This window comes from Geotrypetes seraphini, chromosome 1 (genome assembly GCF_902459505.1).
Source record: "Geotrypetes seraphini chromosome 1, aGeoSer1.1, whole genome shotgun sequence".
Taxonomy (NCBI): Eukaryota; Metazoa; Chordata; class Amphibia; order Gymnophiona; family Dermophiidae; genus Geotrypetes; species Geotrypetes seraphini.
The window spans coordinates 532,273,568-532,291,392 of record NC_047084.1 but is presented as its reverse complement, the minus strand read 5'-3'; positions in this window follow the sequence as shown (position 1 = coordinate 532,291,392).

The window sequence follows — 17,825 nt, the reverse complement described above, 5'->3', positions numbered from 1 at the left end:
ATCCATAGAAGCTCACTTTTACGTGGGTTCAAAGCAAAGTGTGTTGCTTTTAGCCCATTCTTGAACTGCTGTTATAACAGGTAGTCAGTGTAATCAGGATTGTTCAGTAGGCAAGTCTGGTTCAATGGGTATGAGTAGCTGCACGTCATCTACATAAATATTGAACTGAGCTTCTATTGAGTGAATCAGCTTGACTTGTGGCCTGAGGTAGATATTAAACACAATAGGCAAGAGTATTGATCTTTGTGAGCGCCCAAACAAGTGAGTTCGTACAATGGTGACAAGACGCTGTTGAACAATATGGACTGTTGCCTAACTAATAGGATATGTTATGTTAATCAGGTTTTCTATTCCGCCTTTACCTGTTCAGTTCAAGGGCAGATTACGTTACAAGAGGCTGGATCGGTTACCTAGGAAGCTAGAATGGACAGTTTAGTTTGACACGGACATTCAATAGAGTTGCTAGTACAGGTAGATTAGTACAGGTGTTAAATCAGACAAGTGCTGTACCACGGATACCTCTTTCTGACAATGATGCTAGCAAGATTTATGGTCTACAATGTCGGAAACTGCTGAGAAATCCAGCAGTACTAATAACGAGGTGAATCCTCTGTCTCAGTTTCTGCAAAGGTAATCTAGTAGGGGAGAGTATGGCATAGTGGTTAAAGCACCCTGAGGTTGTGGGTTCAAACCCACGCTGCGCCTTGTGACCCTGGGCGAATCACTTAATCCCCCCATTGCCCCAGGTATATTGAGCCTACTGGGATAGACAGGGAAAACTGCTTGAGTACCTGAATAAATGCATGTAAACCATTCTGACCTCCCCTGGGAGAACGGTATAGAAAATTGAATAAATAATGTGAGGACTGTCATTGTTCTACAATTCATCTTAATCCATATTAGCTTTATCATGGTATTAAGCTTTATTAAGGGATTTCTTGAAGAGTATAGTTTTTATTTCCTTTCTGAACATCTTGTAGTCTGGGGTTGTTGTCAATAGGTTGTCAATTCATTCTTTGCCTCAGTCTTCACAAATGAGGACATTTCAACAGTGCCAACCACAGGGAAGATATTCACTGGGGGCATAGAGGAAAGCCTCACTACAGTAAATGTGACGTTGGACATGATATACTATCAGATTGACAAACTAAAAAGCGACAAATCCCCTGGACCGGATGGAATTCACCCAAGAGTATTAAAGGAACTTAAGGTGGAAATTGGCGAATTATTACAATCCGTAGCTAACATGTCTATTAGAACTGGGCAAATACCAGAAGACTGGAGGATAGCAAATGTCATCCCAATTTTCAAAAAAGGATCAAGAGGTGATCCAGGAAACTACCGACCTGTGAGCCTAACATCGGTTCCAGGGAAGATAATCGAAACACTGATAAAAGATAACATTGTACAACACTTGGAGGATCACAATCTAATAAGGGCTAGTCAACACGGCTTCAGAAAAGGGAAGTCATGTTTGACAAATTTACTACAATTCTTTGAGAAAGTGAACAAACAAATGGACAGTGGAGTTCCAGTGGATATAATTTACTTGGACTTCCAGAAAGCGTTTGACAAAGTCCCACATGCAAGGCTTATGAAGAAACTACTAAGCCATGGAATAGGAGGAGAAGTGCACAGATGGATCGGCAAATGGCTGGAAAACAGAAGGCAGAGGGTTAGCATAAATGGGAAATTCTCAGACTGGGAGAAAGTGACTAGCGACGTGCCCCAGGGCTCGGTTCTTTGGCCTATCTTGTTCAATATTTTTATAAACGACCTAGAAGAGGAAACAACATGTAATATAATAAAGTTTGCGGATGATACAAAGCTATGTCGGGCGGTTAGCTCTCAAAGAGACTGCGAGGACCTCCAGAAAGATCTGAACCAGCTGGAAACGTGGGCGACAAAGTGGCAGATGAACTTTAACATAAACAAATGCAAGGTGATGCATCTAGGAAAGAAAAACAAGGAACACGAGTATAAGATGTTGGGGGTGACATTGGCAAAATGCGAACATGAAAGGGATTTGGGGGTACTGATTGACAGTACCCTAAAGCCATCGGTACAATGTGCGGCGGCGGCGAAGAAAGCAAACAGGATGTTAGGCATAATTAGGAAGGGGATCACGAGTAGATCTGAGGATGTCATAATGCCACTTTATAGAACAATGGTCAGACCGCACTTGGAATACTGTGTCCAACACTGGTCTCCATACCTTAAGAAGGATATAACTCTGCTGGAGAAAGTGCAGAGGCGAGCCACGAAACTTGTCAAAGGAATGGAGCATTTGAGCTACAAAGAACGACTTAGGAAGCTGGGATTGTTTACCCTCGAGAAGAGAAGACTGAGAGGGGATTTGATAGAGACTTTTAAAATATTAAAAGGATTTGATAAAATAGATCAAGAAGCAGCATTGCTAACATTTTCAGATGTGACACGGACAAGAGGTCATAGCCTGAAACTGAGTGGCAGCAGGTTCAGGACAAATGTCAGGAAGTTCTGTTTCACACAGCGAGTGGTGGGTGCCTGGAATGCACTCCCGGAGGAGGTTGTGGCAGAGACTACTGTACTGGGATTCAAGCGCAGGCTGGATGCACACCTTCTGGCATATCATATTGAGGGATATGGTAAAGTCGGGTCTCCAGAAAGGAGTACCTAAATGGGCCGCCGCGTGTGCGGAGCACCGGACTAGATGGACCTCGGTTGTCTATCTTCGCTGCCTGAGTGGCCAGTTGTCCGTTGTATAGTTTTTTACGTTTTACTTCTTTGATTGGGGGATAAGTGTGTGTTTTTCTATGCCTGGTAGAGGTTGTTTGGATGAGGCGGTCGTTTAGGTAGGTTGGGCTGTCTCCATTTATAGTTGTAAATAGTATACAGTAGAATTTAAATTGTATTCTTTCCTGGATTGGAAGTCAATGAGAATTGATGAATGCCTCAGTAATATGATCATGTTTTTTCAATGAATAGACGAGTCTCAGAGCTGTATTCTGAATTGTTGTTTAATCATTATTGCAGGGCAGGGGAGGTAGAGGATGTTGCAATAATCTAGGATACTTAGGATTAGAGATTGTACTAGGAGCTGAAATTGTGTTTTTTCGAAGAATTTTCGGACTTGTCTAAGGTTTCTCATAACTGCGAAAGATTTCTGTATTGTTTTGTTAATTTGTGGTTGCATGATGCAGCCTCTGTCAATAGTCATACCTAGAAGTTTTAGGGTAGTTTGCAAAGGGTAGTTGATAGAGTTGATTTCTAAGGTTATGGTTGGGATTTTGTTATTTTCTAGGAGGATGAATTTAGTTTTGTCTGGGTTGAGTTTCAGTTTGTGGTCTTCCATCCAAGTCGTAACTGTAGCTAGAGTTCTGTGTAGTGTGTCTGCCATTAAGAGCATTGGTTGGTCGAAAGGAATGAGGATGGTGATGTCATTAGCATAGCTATAAGAGGATAGACCTTGTTTGTTCAGGTAAACGCCAAGAGAGGCCGTATATAGGTTGAAGAGAGTAGGGTTCCTTATGGCTACAGGTCGCACCTATATGGCATAGAGTAGGATTTTGGTGATCTCATACCTTCCACCGTAAATGTAGTGAATAGAGTGGCTTATGGGTCTGACTCCTCCTCTATTTGGTTCACTAGCCCACCTGGTTACTTAAGACACCTGTGTGATGTTCTACTGGGCTATCATATGCAAGTGCTGCTGTTCTAGAGATAGGTATATACTGCTTCATTCAGATTTTTGTGGGGTGGGAGGGGGTTCGTGACCACTGGGTTGTCTTCTGAAAAAAAAATGGAATGGTAAGTCATCCTTCAGCGGGCCCCCCTGACTATTTCGGGCCCTAGGCACGTGCCTACTGGGCCTATTGGTTAATCCAGTCCTGATTGCAGCCCTCGAGGAGGGACTTTGACACACCTGGTCTAGGATATCCTGGGAAAGGTTCGATTATTGTAGCAAGATGTCCAAGTCTAACTTGCCCTAAACCCATATATAAAACACCTCCAAATATGGCCCCTGGAACTCTGCATGCACAGTGGGCAAAATGCCTCGCAAGACATCCAGAAACTCAGCTTTGAAAATCAGAACATGGACATCCCAGAGATTAGGACATCCAAGTGCCAATTTATAATCATTTTTGGACATCTTTATTTTTTGATTGTGAACCCCAGACTGTTCCTTTTATACAATTTTCCTAGACATAGTATGTTGGAAACTGTCCTGTAATTTTCAAACTTGCCCTACTCGCGGGGTGTCAAAGTACCTCTTTGAGGGCCGCAATCCAGTTGGATTTTCTGGATTTCCCCAATGAATATTCATGAGATCTATTTGCATACACTGCTTTCATTGTATGCTAATAGATCTCATGCATATTCATTGGGGAAATCCAGAAAACTCAACTGGATTGTGGCCCTCGAGGAGGGACTTTGACACCCCTGCCCTACTCAGTGTTGGTTTTCTTTAGCAGGAGACGACACTGCTGCCCTTTTTTGATGCTGTTCATGATTTTTGTGGTCCCATCTATGGGGCACCTGCTTGCCTGCTGCACTATTTTTGATGGGCAAAGATCAAGGGGAGCAGGTGGTTGATTGAAAGCCTCTGAGGGTTTTGTCAAGGTCCTCCTCTGTGATTGGGTTGAAAGTGCCCCATACTGTATATTTGTGTATGGAACGGACAAGTTTATGTACTCCTGGTTAACAGACAGGAGACTGGGTCAGACTGCCTGTAAATTCTGGTGAAGATTTAATGTTTTGAGAAACTATGCAGCAAAACCATTGCAGTTCAATTTTTGAATGGAAAGGATGGTTTTGTTGTGGGGTTGGGTCATTTAATATGTTGTATAGTTGGTTGAATTGACAAACTGTTCCTTGTTTTTATCTTTTACTGAATCCAAATTCTTTGGAAAATCATTTCTGTTTCTAAGTTTCTAGCTGTAGGTCCATCTTTGCAATGACCCCAATTTAACATTCATGCTGGGTTCAACTTAGAAGTTGTATAATATCCATATGTAGTCATTATTTGAGTCCAACTGTAAATATGGCTCTAGAGTTCTTAATTATTTTGGTTTATCTTTTGATGGAGTGGATCTCAGGTAGTGAATTACTTCAAGGGGCACACTTCCATTTGTGTGTTCGTGTGTGTGTGTAGGGGGGGGGGGGGAAGGGAGGGAGGGAGAAGGGGAAGGAGAGGGCAATTTCAAAACAACATCCAGAGATGATAATTCATTTTCTAGTTCATGTCCTTGTTACAACAATTCAGCTGCATGGAAAGTGATCAGCAGGAAACTTCAATTATGCTGCTAAACCATTTTACTTTGATAAGATGTGGGTTCAAATCAAACCATTCTTTTCTAGTGTGAAATATTCACACTTTGGAGTTTTTCAGAAAGCAGAGAAAATATATTGAAGTCTTTGCTGCTGTTGTATGCTGTCCTTCCTACAATAGCACAATGGGGAAAAGGAGAGAAACATATTTGCCTTCTCTTTTTCCCATTAGCAAGCAACTCTCCTTACTGAGCATGCCCAGATCACTGTGGCTTAGCTGTTAGCAGTCCATTTTTTTGCAAGCAGCAGAGCAATTAATGATGTCACAAAGCTCATTATTTATCCCACTGGGAATAGCTTTCTAGAATCAGTTACCAACAACCATGTCAAGCCCTCTTGAAGGCAACCTAGCTTGAAATCTACTTGCGTCAAAGAACTAGATTTAAAGATTAGACAAAACCAGGGCAAAAAAATACACACACCTTGTTGTTAGGGATGAGCAACTAGACAATGTTTTTGTTGTGTTGTTTCCTATGTTGTTCCTGAAAATTTCCATTTTATTCCAGTTTTCTTTGCTATGTTATTATGAGTTCAATGTCACTATGATTGCACCCTCTTTTTAAATAGCATGTACTATTATCAGCAAATGAACCCCCCCTAAAAAACCCACATTCTTTTTGTTCATACAATGACATGGGATATGCCATTGACATTTCCCGTGCCATTGCAAATGACAGATTATCCCTACTTGCTATATTTGCTTGTACATGCAACTCACTGAATTTTAAATTGTACCTGGGCTGGGTCCAGGGTGCAGGCTGTTCCCAAGTTGTGCCAGAACATTCATTGTCTGATTTGGGGCTAGTAAAGGCACATTGAGGCGGAATTGGATCCTGTTCTGGGTTTAGAGTGCATCAGGATTAGATGGTGTTGGAAACATGGCAGGTACAATTTGTCATGTTGCTGCGGAAGTTAAGAGAGTGTAGCTAAAGCAGAAAAATAGCTGGCTTTTGGCCTAGGTCGCTGGAGCTCTGGTGCATCCAGGGATGTTCATGCTTGTGTGGTAGATATGACTGGATCTCCAGTAGTCCACTTAAAACCCAGTAGTTAAGAATGTCAGATAGATCCTCAGATGCACCACTCCACATTCAAACAACTTTCATAACGTTAAGCTTGATGTGCATTATCTTCCCTATTTAATTTAATTCTTTTTTTCTTATTTTCCTTTTTCTAATATTTTCAACCTTTTATATTCAACATAATAAATTATTAATTCAACTTATCTTTTTATGTTCGTGGTCTCATTTTTCTAGGGACTTTCTGTAGCCAACATGTTTCGCTAGAGAAAGGTTTTTCAAGGCTGGGTCCCTATACAAAAGCAACCGTATTTTAGACCAAATACACATCGCCTAAAAGATCTTACACTTTAAATCAAAACCAAGACTGCGTAAATAAAGATTTAAAAATGATTTACCTAATCGTTGTACGCCATAATCTCGACCACTACTTCTATGTGAATAAAGATGGTGGCCATTTGATAACACTCCCCTTTTATATTACTTCCAGAACGGGACAGCTGAGGGGACGTAACCAAAACGTGGTGACGTCACCGCTGTCGAACCGCAGAAGGAAACATAATATCCCTGTTAATCCAAAACAAGTTTTCAAAATGGAGACTGTCCCTGCAAAACAAGAATTCCATGTATTCAAAAAATGAATGTTCCATGTGCATGAATGTGATTGGTTGCTGGAGGTCAGGTGATGTGAAGAGAGTCGCTGTTACCTGGGAGACAGCCTAGGTGGCAGTTGGGAGAAGGACCAAAGGTGCTGGAATAAAATGTATATTTGGGAACTGTTAGATGTGCAGAATTCTCAGCTAAAAGTGCTTGTGAGCTAGATTGCTGAATGTGACAGTAAATGATATTCAATTTAGGAAGCATTTGGGGAGTCTGAGAGAGTTTGTGACTAAAAGGATTTTTATGTTCAATGTGCTGATGAGAGCTGAAGCTCAGAATTGACTATGGGTTTCTTATTTGTTTGAACTGAAATCTGTCCCAGTAAGGACCAGGCCCTTCAAGGCCTAAAAAAGCATCAGACTTGAAAGTGCCTGTTCTTCCTGATACTGATCTTGAATGAATGCAAAGTCATTTAGGAAGGGAAAGCTGAGGCCTTGAATAAGTAAGTGAAACAGGCTAGCTGAAATGGAACATTTTGTCCTTCTATAGAACAGGGAAACAGTTTAAAGAACAGACTCAAATAAATTAGGGGTTCCAAGTATTCATTTATTTTGGTATCCAGAAAGCTTAAACAGTTTCCTTATTCCTGATAAGCTTGGATAAGAGACGGCTGAGGGCAGATATGATTGAAGTCTACAAAATCCTGAGTGGTGTAGAATGGGTACAAGTGGACTGATTTTTTTTACTGCATCAAGAGTTACAAAGTCTAAGGGGATGTTCGATGAAGTTAGAGTAATACTTTTAAAACAAAAAAGAGGAAGTATATTTTTACTCAGAGAATAGTTAAGTTCTGGAACGCATTGCCGGTGGATGTGGTAAGAGCGATTAATGTGGCTAGTTTTTAAAAAGGTATGGACAACTTCCTAGAGGAAAAGTCCATAGTCTGCTGTTGAGACAGACATGGGGGGAAGCTACTGCTTGCCCTAGTTCAGTAGCATGGTTTTGCCAAGTAATTGTGACTTGGATTGGCCTTCGTGAAGACAGGATACTGGGCTAGATGGACCATAGGTCTGACCCAGTAAGGCTATTCTTATGTTCTTATGATATGTTACCACTTAGGCAGTTGAAACTGAGCTGGTGGGTTTAAGAGCTCTATAGTTATACTGTACTACTATTTATATTGATGGAAAGTTCTTGAAGTTAATTTAAGGGGCCCTTTTATTAAGGCCTATGGCCAAATTAGTGTAGCTGGTGCCTATCGCCTGCAAAATGTCCTGGTCACAAAAGCAAAGTTTGAGGAGAATGATAGCCATAGCTGAACATCGCCTCCTATCTCATGACTCTCTAACTTTATCAGGAGCTTCTCATGAGGAACTTTATCAAAGGCTTTCTCAAATCTAGATACAATACATCAACCAGCTCACCTGTATCCATATGTTTATTCATACCTTCCAAGAAATGCAGCAATTTGGAGAGGCAAACCTCCCTTGGCTGAAACCATGCTGATGCTGTCCCATTAAACCATGTTTAACTACGTGTTCCATAGTTTTAATTTTTATAATAGTTTCCACTGTTTTGCCTGGCATTGAAGTCAGGTTTATTGGTCTGTAATTTCCCAGATCCCCTGCAACCCTTTTTATAAAAGTCAGTGTAACATTGGTCACCCTCCATTTTTCAGGTACTACAGATGATTTTAGCGATAGGCTACAGATCAGTGACAGCAGATCAGCAATTTCATCTTTGAGTTCTTTCAGTACCCTGGGTGTATACCACCTGGTCCAGGTGATTTATCACTCTTTAAACTTGTTGATTTGGCTCAGTACATCTTCCAGGTTCACCGAGAATTCTCCCAGTGCTTCTGCATCACCACCTGAAAAACCATTTCCAGTTTAGATAGATCTCTTACATAAAGACTTAAGCAAAGAATTCATTCAGTCTCTCCGCTATGGCCTTATCCTCCCCGAGAACCCCTTTTGCTCCTTGATGATCCCACTGTCCTGTAGATTCCCTCAAAGGCTTTCTGCTTCTGATTTACCTGAAAAAGTTGTTACTATGAATTTTTGCCTCTTGGGAATGTTTCTCTTCATATTCCTTTTTAGCCTTCCTTATCAATTTTTTTTATCCAACTTGCCAGTACACTTCCCCCTCCCCATTTGCAGTTTTGACACTTGCGATTTCACATATTCTTAATTTTTTGGGGGGGAGAAAACCCCCCCTAGTTTAGCACGTTCCCGCCTCTCTCCAGCCTTCCTCCCAACATCCCTGCCTTACCTGGTGGTCTAGCAGACTTTCGGAGCAGGAGCAATCTTCCTACGCTCCTTCCTCGTGTAGATCGCCCATAGGAAATGGTTGCCGTGAGCTCCCGTCGTAGTCTCGAGAAACTACGGGAACTCACGGCAGTCATTTCCTATTGGCGATCTGCACAGGGCAGGAGCGTAGGAAGATCGCTCCTGCCCCAAAAGCCCGCTAGACCACCAGGTAAGGCCAGGATGCCGGGAGGGAGGCGGGGGTGGGTCAGAGCCGGATGAGAAGTTATTCACAGTTTTTCCCAATTCACGGTCTGGCTCTGCCCCTTTCCCCGCGAATACCAAGGGAGAAGTGTACTTATGCTTCTTTTTATTTTCTTCATTTAGATCCTTTTTGCATTCTTTAAAGGATGTTCTTTTGGATCTTATAACCTTTTTCACGTCACCTTTTAATCATGCCGAATCTCTTTTTCATAAACAGAGTTGAGGAGCAGCCTAGTGCAGTGGTTCCCAACCCTGTCATGGAAGACCCCCAGGCCAGTCGGGTTTTCAGGATAGCCCTAATGAATATGCATGGAGCAGATTTGCGTGCCTGGTACCTCCATTATATGCAGATCTCTCTCATGCATATTCATTAGGGCTATCCTGAAAACCCGACTGGCCTGGGGGTCCTCCAGGACAGGATTGGGAACCACTGGCCTAGTGGTTAGTGTGTCAGATTTATCATCCAGGGATGCCTGCATTGGCATAGCGAGGGAGAGAGGCACCCAGGGCAGTGGCACCCCTCCCGTCGTCTCTGCCTCCCACTCCTTCCCCGATCCCCCTGCTACATGTGTCCCCCTTCCCTTCCCCCATTCCATAAGTTGTTCACCGCCGCAAGCAACAAGAACGTCAATGTGCTCCTTGCAACCCTGTCGTCTCTCCCGCAGACATCACTTCCTATGCGTAGCGCCCAGAAGTGACATCAGTGAGAGAGATGACGCGGTCGTGAGGAGCACGTTAAAGTTGTTGCTTGTGGTGGTGAACAACTAGAGTTATGGGAGAAGGGTGCATGCTATCAAGATTATTTAAGGCGCAAAGAAATACGATCATGTTTCCCCCTCTTCTGTTCAACGCACATTGGCTGCCCGTTGAACATAAAATTAGCTATAAAATCTTACTCTTAACTTTTACAACTCGCTCAAGCAATCTACCAGAATTCGTTGATAGACTTCTAATTCCTTACAGTCCCATTAAATCGCTTCGTTCCACATCGCAGAATCTCCTTGTGGTACCATCATTAAAATTAATCAATACTAAGATCCAACAATTTCGCTGTCACTGCACCCTCTCTCTGGAATTCGCTGCCTAATAACTTATGAATCGAATCCGCACTAAAGCAATTTAAAGCAAAATTGAAAACATTCTTGTTCCAAGATGCTTTTGGATAACAACTGTCCTTTTAAGGACTAAAACCAGTTTTATAGCCTTTTACCCTTACCTACTGTTTATCCCTTAATTGTGCTCTTTTTCGTTAAGATTGTAGTTCTCACCCTTCTTCCCTAATTGTTTGTAGTTAGCGTATATGTTTGTATAGTATATGGTTCTGTTTAGTAATTTAATTTTAATTTGCTCTTAAGACACTTTTTATTTCTGTAAACCGCTTAGAAATTTGATTAAGTGGTATAATTTTTTTTTTAATAAACTTGAAACTTGAAACATGGCAAGGGGAGGAGTTCGAAGAGGTGGTGACCGCTCCCCATCCCCTCTTACTACGCCACTGGATGCCTGGTTCAAAGTCACTTGACCTTCCATTTCCTCAGCAGACAAACAGGATCATGAACGCTCCACAGTCAGGTAAATACCACATGTGCTCAAATGTAACTCACCTTAAGTTATTAGTAAAAAAAAGTATGAGTTAACCCCCCTCCCCCTTTTACAAAACCATGGATGGTTTTTTATGTTCAAATCTGTTTTATTAAGCAATATCAACAGGAAGTACAACAGCAGTAGAAAACATGGTATACAATGTCACCCAACCATAACCGTGGAGGACTGGACTCTGATGTCCCCCACGATCGAACACCTCCCCACCCCACAGAGCCCTCCAACGACCAAAAACGGAAGGGCCAACCCCCGGAGGGAAAGCTAAGTTCCCCACCAATGGCAAAAGGGCACTATTATGTGAGTCCTGATTCCACAACCGAAGGGTCTGATGCCACACTGTCCACAAAGACCGAAACAGAAGGCTACGCTTACAGGGTCTCGGCAATTTAGATAAAGGGGCATGAAGGAGATACAGAAGATGAAGAGGATAGAAATGATCCCGCTCCATAGAAAGATCCGTATAGAAAGAGGTGCCCAACACCCAATCACTAACATGACGCAGCAAGCAAGCCTGGTTATAAACCCTGATGTCGGGCACCCCCAAACCTCCCCCGGAGGCAGGCCCCACCAACAAGGACCATTTCAGTTTAGGTCTCCGCCCTCCCCAACAGAACCGGGACAACATGGAGGTGAGAGATCGAATATCCCTCTGCAACAAAGAAAGGGGAAGAGTCTGGAGAACGTAAAGCCACCTCGGGAACACGACCATACAAAATAAATGAATTCTCCCCAACAGAGACAGCGGCAGCGCCTGCCATTTGGCCAGTAACAGTTTAGTGTCGGCAAGAAGTTTATCGATGTTAAGGCGATACAGTTTGGCTACATCCATAGTCAGCCGGATCCCCAAGTATCGAAAAGAGGAATCAGCCCAGCGCAACGGAAAACGATCCCCCCAAAACTGCTGAAGGTGAGCCGAGGAAGCCAAAGCCTCAGATTTCGCAAAGTTCAAAGCAAAGCCGGAGAAATCCCCATATTCCCGAAGGCTCTCCAGCAACACGGACAAGGAACGCTGCAGGTCCGTTAGAAAGACCAAGAGATCATCCGCAAACGCCGCAAGTTTAAAATGTGAATCTCCCAATGCCAATCCCCGAATATCCGCATTAGCCTGAAGCTCACGAAGTAGAGGATCTAAAGAAAGCACGAACAAAAGCGGCGACAGGGGGCAGCCCTGGCGAGTCCCTCGGTGAATATTAAAAAAACCCGAGAAAGTCCCATTAACCAGAATACGCGCAGCGGGATCACTATACAACGCCTGGATTGCACCAAAAAAGAAAGGGCCCAAACCGTACGTCCTAAGCACCGCAAAGAGGTAACCCCACCTCACTTTATCAAAAGCCTTCTCGGCGTCAAAACTAATAAGCATGGAGGGGCTACCTTCCTGTCCCACCCGTTCCAGAGCCAACAAGATACGCCGGATATTCTTAGCTACAGGGCGATCCCGCACAAACCCCGCCTGAGAGTCCGAGATCACCGAGGGCAAGACGCGCGCCAGGCGGTTAGCCAGAATTTTTGCCAAAAGCTTCGCCTCGTAATTCAACAATGAAATAGGACGGTACGATTCAGGTAAAAGAGGGTCCTTACCAGGCTTCGGGAGAACTATAATAGACGCCAAATCCACGTAACGAGGAAGAAAGCCCTTAGCAACACTCAGATTATAAACTTCAGCCAGCACCAGCGCTATCTTCGTCACCAACAATTTATAGAACTCACTCCGATACCCATCCGGGCCCGGCGCCTTTCCTAACGGACTGACCCCTATTGCCCACTCTACCTCCTCTGCGGTAAAGGGAAGATCCAAAGCGGCAGCATCCCGCTGAGAGAAACAGGGCAAATCGAGGCTGTCAAGATAGAGTTGCCCATCCAAAATCCCAGAACCGGAATCTGTATACACCTCAGCAAAAAACGCCCGCAACAGCTCACAGATCTCCTCCGGCCGATGATGCAGCACCCCAGAAGAGTCCCGAAGAGCAGAGACGCTCTCAAGTCCGCCCTGTGGATGCGCCATGCGGGCCAACAATCTGCTGCTCTTATTCGCAAACCGAAATAAATGAAACTTAAAGTACGCCCGCGTCCGCATAGCCCGGAGATGCAATAATTCATTCAGTTCCTGCTGGACCTCCAAAAGCTGCGTGCGAAGCAGGAAGGAGGGTGCCCTGCTATATTGCCGTCGCAACACAGTCGCCTTCCGCTCCAAAGCCAGAACCGTCCTATACTTAAGCTTCGACTCCCGGGTCACAAAAGCAATGACATCCCCCCGCAAAACAGCCTTAGCCGTCTCACAATAGAGAATGGGATCATCGCGATGCTGCTGATTATTGTGTTGAAAATCATGCCAGCGCTGTACCAAAAACTCTTGAAAACGAGCATCCCTATACAGATAACACGGAAACCGCCAGGGCCCTCTAGGGTGCGGAGAATCGCCCCAGGTCCACCGAAATCCCACCCAAGCGTGGTCAGATATTTCAATGGGGCCCATATCAACCCCCAATACCCGGGGAAGCAGTTCGCGGGAAATGAGAATAAAATCAATTCGAGAAAGCGTCCCGTGCACCCTGGATAAGTGGGAGTAATCCCTCTCCAAAGGGTGTAGCACCCGCCACACATCAAGCAACCCCAGGGTAGATTCCAGGAGCTGGGCACCCGTATAAAGTTTGGAGGTCTCTCTGCCCGAAGAAGCAGAGCGATCTAACTTAGGATCCGGTACCTCATTGAAGTCCCCGCCCACCAGCATCGGAACATCACCAAACTGCAAGAGTTGATTGCGAAGCCCCCGAAAAAACCTGGCCGAAGGATTGTTAGGAGCATAGACATTATAGAGCAAAAGGGGCCGATTATCGAGCAACACTAAGGCAACGATGTAGCGCCCACTAGGGTCGCGGAGCACTCTCTGGGTTTGAAGACGAAGACCCTTACGGATCAAAATAATAACACCTCCCTTTCCCCCAACTGCAGGCGCCTCCAAATGGGAACCCACCCACCAGGTACAGAGCTTAGCATGTTCCGCTGAGGATAAACGGGTCTCCTGTAAAAAGGCAATGGAGGTTTTAGAACAATTCAAACGCTGCAAAATTTTTGATCGCTTAATAGGGGAGTGGATTCCCCCAACATTCCAAGAAGTTAAAGTGTATTCCAGAGTAGTCCACGTAGTAGAAAAATAGAACAAAGAGAAGAAACCAGTAAAGTACCAGAGAAGCGTCCCAGCCACCACTTCTCCAGTATCAAGCATCCACCTGCCCCAAGAAGCGAGCCATACCCCTGCCACCTATCCAATCCCAGACCACACAACCCCCCCACCCCACCCCCACAAGATTCCACAAGGAACCCAACCGCAGAATCCCTGAGACCTTGCTCGACCTCCCCCCTCCCCCCAACCACTCCCCTCCCCTCCCCTCTATCCCCCCTCCACAACCTACCCTCACCCAACCCACACCCAAGACACCCCAAAAAGGGCATCACTTCCAGGAAACCATGAACACCCTCCCACGGCATCACTAACCAATAACCCCTGGGCCTCAGTCCCCAAACGCAGAAAATACCAAAGAACAAACCCAGCATCCAAAGCCCCCCAGAGCACTCAAATCACCCATCCCCTCCCCGATCCCCACAGCCACATCACCTACATTCAGCCACACGCACCCAGCTAATTCCCCAAGGGATACAGAACAGGATTGGCCAGGAACAGGCCAAACACCACAGGGAAGACCCCATGGAAAAAAGAAAGCAGGAACCAAGAAAAACACAAACCAAGAGACCCCTTTGCCTTTCACCTGCAGGACAAGCATGCCAATCCCCACTCCAGCCACACACACACCTGCCTTGCCCACACTTAGGGGGACCCAGAGTCCCTAATCAGATGGAGTGGAAAAAAATACCACCAGTCCAAAAACGAACTACAGTTCAGTCCTCAGAAAATAGGTCGCCTCAGTCCCCGACAGCTCCCTGCGCCGGATCTTCAGGCAGCATCTCCATCACGAACCGCTGCGCTGCCTCCAAGGTGTCAAAGTGATGAGCTCTTCCCAGGTGGGTCAACCGCAAGCGAGCCGGATACTGCAAAGAAAAGGCAATGTGGCGCTGGATGAGACGGGTGCACAAAGGTGAAAACCGGCGCCGTGCCTGAGAGACCTCCGCAGAATAGTCCTGAAAGCAAAGAATGGGCCGGTTGTCATACAAGAGCTTCTTGCCTTGCCACAACGCACGCAGGACCTCCAGCTTATGGTGATAGTTCAAAATACGGCATATGACCACTCTGGGCCGGTCAGCATTCTCTCTCTGTTGCCCCAAGCGATGCGCCCGCTCCACCCGCAAGGGGCCCGAGGAGGAAGATAAGGATAAGGACTCAGGCAGCCAGCGTTCCAACAGCGCCCCCAGCTCCACATCCCGCACTGACTCTGGCAGACCCACAAAACGGAGATTATTACAGCGGGACCGGTTCTCCAGGTCATCCACCTTGGCTTTCAATGCGGCCATAGTGGTAGCATGGGCGGACTGCTCCTGGGTAAGCCTCTGGACGGTATCCTCAGTAGCACTCACTCTCTGCTGTGTCTCCTTAACCTCTGATGTAAGGGAGGCAAAACGCTGGTCCAAGGTGTCCAATTTGTCCAGGATGCGCTGCAATTTGTCCCCAAGGGAACTTTCAAGCGCTGCCTGGACCTCCGCTGTCACTGCCGACACCCAGGAGGAGTGAGGAGCCTCCGGCAACGGGGGAGCCACGTGGTCCGCCATCTTAGGCTCTGGCGGCTTGCTCTTCTCCCGCTCCTTCCGGACCGTCTTCGTGGCCATCGCGGCGCGCTTCACACTGCGAAAAGCCCGCACACCTCCAGGAAACACTCCGCAGCCGTGGGGGGACCTAACCCGGGGTTTAAATTGCGGCGAAAATGCCGAGCCGCGATCGGGCGTTACGGAGCTGCAGCAGCAAGCTGTCTGCAGCGCCATGTTTCTGCCGGAAGTCCACCATGGATGGTTTTTAGTGCAGGCTGGTGCGCTGAATGCTCCGCGCTGCGGAGCATTCAGCGTGCAGGCCTGCGCTAAAAACCGCTTCTGCAGATTTATAAATTTGATAAACTAGAGGTACTATCACGCAAGGATCTTCTTGATCTAAAGTTGGCCTTTGTTTAGGAGACTATAGTAGATATACTAGAAGAAACGATAGGAATTTTCACTCAATGTACCATTAAGATGTGAAATTTGTTGTCAGAACATTTGGTTAAAGGTTTAGCAAAGTTGAGCTTAAAAAGGGTCACCACTTTGTTTTCTAAATTTTGTGCCAGCATGTGGGCAAAACTGAAATTGCATGTATTGTCTACCTTATTCCTAAAGTTATCAGACAAACCTTCTGAATACTTATCTCTTGTATTCTTGTTCAAAGTCTAGCAGGAACATGTATTAAATCATTGCTAGACATTTTTATTTTCATTTTATTTTTTTAGGTGTCATAACATAATGTTTTGATAAATATATTTGCAACCTAAGTTTTTAATATGAAAAAATATGCACATAATACCATTGCTACATTTATCACTGACAAAACTTAATCAAGTGGGCCTTGTACATTATACCCTTGTGAACACGATGACAAAAAAGAAAAGAAGAATTAGACATTTGTGTCAGCCTGTTTTAAGTGATGTGTTTTCGATCTAGCTGGAAAGTATGCTAGGGATATGGTTTCTGGAATGTTCCCCAGCAGATTGTTCAGTGAACGGATGCAAGGAAATAGAAAACAGGAAAACAAGAGGCCATGGTTGGGCAGAGCAGAGAGTGAGACCATAGGTGCTAAGCTACCTAGTTTTAAATATATATATCTCAAAGCAGTCTGGAATTTTTGCTGACACTTTAACATCCATGCAGCAGCCAGTCCCTATTTCAGAAGGGGAAGGAATATCCATGTCCACACATGTGTTTAGACCTGTGCCCTGGAACATCCAGGCCATAAAAAGGTGCTCAAAACGAGCAGTGCTTCACTGGAAGGAATCTTAAGAACATAAGAACATAAGCCGTGCCTCTGCTGGGTCAGATCTGAGGTCCATCATGCCCAGCAATCCGCTCACGCGGCGGCCCATCAGGTCCAGGACCTGTATACTAGCCCTCTATCTATACCCTTCTATCCCCTTTTCCTACAGAAAATTGTCCAATCCCTTCTTGAACTCCAATACCATACCCTGTCCTATCACTCCCTCTGGAAGCGCGTTCCAGGTGTCCACCATCCGCTGGGTGAAGAAGAACTTCCTAGCATTGGTTCTGAATCTGTCTCCTTTTAATTTTTCGGAATGCCCTCTTGTTCTTGTAGTTGTCAAAAGTTTGAAGAATCTGTCCCTCTCCACTTTCTCTATGCCCTTCGTGATCTTATAAGTCTCTATCATATCCCCTCTAAGTCTCCACTTCTCCAGCGAAAAAAGCCCCAGTCTCTCTAATCTTTCAGCGTAGCTGTCATCCTCCCCCAAAATAAAACTAGTGCTGGTCTGAATGTTCTGGTTTGTAAAATGACAGTTCATTCTGGACAAACTCAGTTTTATTGGCAAAGCTCTAACATGAATGTTCAAATTCAGATTTGGATGACTTTAAATAAAAGCATAAGAATTGCCATACTAGGACAGACCGAAGGTCCATCAAGCCTACTAACCAGTTTCCAACAGTGGCCAACCTAAGCCCTATGTACCTAGCTAGATCTCAAATAGTATAACAAATTTTATGCTGCTTTATCCTAGGAATAAGCAATGGATTTTCCCAAACCATCTCAATAATGGCCCATGGACTTTTTTTTAGGAAATTATCCAAGCCTTTTAAAAATCCC